This window comes from Limulus polyphemus, unplaced genomic scaffold (genome assembly GCF_000517525.1).
Source record: "Limulus polyphemus unplaced genomic scaffold, Limulus_polyphemus-2.1.2 Scaffold1862, whole genome shotgun sequence".
NCBI lineage: Eukaryota > Metazoa > Arthropoda > Merostomata > Xiphosura > Limulidae > Limulus > Limulus polyphemus.
This window is the reverse complement of record NW_013667472.1, coordinates 236,360-239,990: the sequence shown is the minus strand read 5'-3', so window position 1 is coordinate 239,990 and position 3,631 is coordinate 236,360.

Below are 3,631 nucleotides of genomic sequence, written 5' to 3'. Positions count from 1 at the left end.
CATTATATTGGAAATATTTAAGGCAGTTAACTGAATAATATTGGTCACGCTAGATCTATAGGTTTATACGAATTTTACACAAGGTGAAGCCTTCATATACTGAATGTAAAGGCGAAACGTTACTCACAGTCATTTATGCCACTTTTCCATTATGTAGTTAGTTTCTTACATACAAGTAGTTACCCCGATTGTCCTGTGTCGAAAAGATGCCGCCTGAATGGGGAGTCGCTATGCAATAGGCATGGGTGAGGGAATAGGTAGAGACAATGATGTCACTGGAGAGGATGACGTACACAAAGTGCCACTGGAGTACACCCAGTAGGAGAGAGGTAGAGACGATGATGTCACCAGAGGCAATGACGTCATAGTTCTACGAAGTGGAACCAGAGAGCGTGTTGTTAGGGGCGCATTGCTAGGTTGCCATGACAGGCGGACATAACGTCATAGTTCCACGACGTAGAATCACAATTATGTTGAGATCATGTCTCAATATGTAATCAATGGCTAGATTAAATACAGTCGGTATAAAACACTAATTCATTAGTTTTATATTTAATTATACTTCCTGACCTTATATATCTAAATCGTCCTGAAAAGAAAGCTTATTTAACATGCAAACTTATCACAATCATTCTATTATAACTACTACAACAGTGTTACACATGTCAGTTTTTATCACACATTCATTTGAACGAAACAAATAATTTACAGTTATCTCTCACGAAAGGATTTTATCATACCTAATGTTTTTTATAAATATTGAATTATTTAACACACAGATTACACTTTTCATTCTATAACTTTTTACATTCTGAAAGGACACTTTTTAGCATATAAATTTTCTATACACATATAACACATGTTTCATTAACTTTAATTTTAACATCTAGTTAATCAACTATGTAGTAAATCTTTTTACTATATAATAAACGTGATTAATAACTGTTATAGAATAGCAACACTTACCATTTTTTATATAAATCTTTGAGCACTGAACTTTCTTTTACAGTAGAGATGTAACATATATTACATAAGTGTTCAAAAATACAGTGTCAAATAGGAAATACAAAGCTGAATGTATGTGTGCTCTTTTAACTGACGTTATTAACATTGAAAGCATACAATCACCAAATAACATTTTACCCTTAATGGCTTACAGCTCTTGTACCTAGTTTTTAAGGATCATAAGTCCAACTTTATTGTTGCTTAGATAGTTTTCAACAAACATTAGTAGGCTTTTTTGATCACGTAGTTAGTTTCTAACGCTCATTAAAAGAACTTTGAAGTTGTATGGGTAGTTTATAACAACCATTAATACAACTTTTTAACTGTGTGTAGTTTATATATAATAATCATAATTATTGAAGCCTTGCAGTGGCATTGTTAGTTTCTAGCAACTATTAGTGCACTTTGAAGTTATGTATTTAGTTTCTAGCAACTGATGTTACAACTTTGAAGTTATGTATTTAGTTTCTAACAACTGTTGATACAACTTTGTAGTTATGTATTTAGTTTCTAACAACTGTTGATACAACTTTGTAGTTTATGTATTTAGTTTCTAACAACTGTTGATACAACTTTGTAGTCATGTATTAAATTTCTAACAATCATTAACGCTATTTTGGTGCTGTTTATTTACTTCCTTGTTCTGGGTTCAAGTCTCGGTCCCGCAGAGTCTTTTTATTTATCGATTCTTTCAAATGAAATATTTATTAATAAAATATTACGATATCATTACATTACTATTTCACTGGTTTCCTAAAATTCATTAGTAAACTTTATAGTTGTATGGTCATTTTCTAATCGTCATTAGTAATGGTCGTTGTGTGGTTTGGTTCTAACGATGACTAGTACAACTTTGGTAGCTGTGTGGTTTATCCCTACAATGACTAGTACAACCTTGGTCGCTGTGTGGTTAGGTTCTAACGATGTCTGGTACAACTTTTGCAGTCGCGCTGTTAACTTATAACTATAAACAATACAGCGTTTTTGTTATAAAATTGTTTTTTAATAATCAACCTTATATGTGTGTTGTAGTAAAATTAGTTCTGAATAACCTTTGAGTACAAACCAATATTCACTATATAACTAGCTTTGTAAGTACACATTATTAAAGTGATGCATGTGGTATAATTCTTCTAAAACGCATTTAAAATATACATTCAGCAAAATATTAGCGTTTAAAATGTAATCTCTTTAACTTATATACTTGGCTTTTTTAGTGATTAGGTTTAGTAATATTTCCTTGCGATCTCTTTTTTTATCATACACGTAATGGATCATATCTTAAGAATATATATACCACTATTTATATTTTTCTAATTATTATTATTATTATTGCAAAAAGAAAAGCCCACAGCCGTAATAAGTATCGAGCTTATCGGTAGAATAAGAAAAAAAAAAGATGAATTGTTCTGATATTTACATAATAACTAGCTTTTGCTAGCTCTCGAGAAGTAAGATGAATTGTTCTGATATTTACATAATAACTAGCTTTTGCTAGCTCTCGAGAAGTAAGATGAATTGTTCTGATATTTACATAATAACTAGCTTTTGCTAGCTCTCGAGAAGTAAGATGAACATTTTGTTTATTGTTCTTAAGCACAAAGCTATCTGTGCTCTGAAACCCGATTTTTAGCGTTATCAGCCCAAAGACTTATCGTTGCGCCGGTTTAGTTGATCCTTTACACAGGTTTGATTTGGTAAATAAGTATTGTTTTGAAATTATTAATCTTTCCTGCCAAATAAGACACAGTGTAATTATTATCAAAGTGTATTTTTTACTATAACACCATCAAATATCTAGTTTCGAACTAATGTTGTATACTTTATTTGTTATACAAAAATATAAGCACGCGAACACCTAATGTAAGAGTATTTGTGGTTAGCGTTACTGATTACATGAATTCTGCATGATTTCTAAAATTTTAACTGGTTCATGTCTGTTATATTTGAAACGTATTACCCCTGTTTTGATAATAGTTTCGAAGTATCTTTGCCCTAGAGTTACTAATAATAGCATTTCTGATTGCAATTAATATGCGACATTAATCTAAGTCCGAGAAGTTATAATGTTAACGTTGATCAATAATGTATGGACTAACCAACTGAATGAAGTCAAATTCGAAATCAACCCACGAAGTCCTATCGCATCTGTGTTTTCTAAGTACAACTTTTTCTAGTCCTTCCAATATCCAAAAATGATTTTTGAATAACCTTAATTATCATAATGACACACCAAAGATAAGATGGACTGATCAAAGCCCTCTGCAGATCAATGGGAGAAATAACTGTTGGTTACCCTCATTGGTTAATAAAATTTTGTTTGACTTTAACATACGAATATATAATTGAAATTAACTATGAAAGTGACTACTGAAGAGGAGAGGTAAAAAGTTATACGAATGCTTTATGAAAACATTTATTTCTTTACAGACAATGGACATACATACATTATGGTAGAGTACATGAGTGGTACATACATAGATTATAGGAGTGAACATAAGTGATACATACATACATTATGGTTGAGTACATAATACATTATAGGAGTGAACATAAGTGATACATACATACATTATGGTTGAGTACATAATACATTATAGGAGTGAACATAAGTGATACATACATA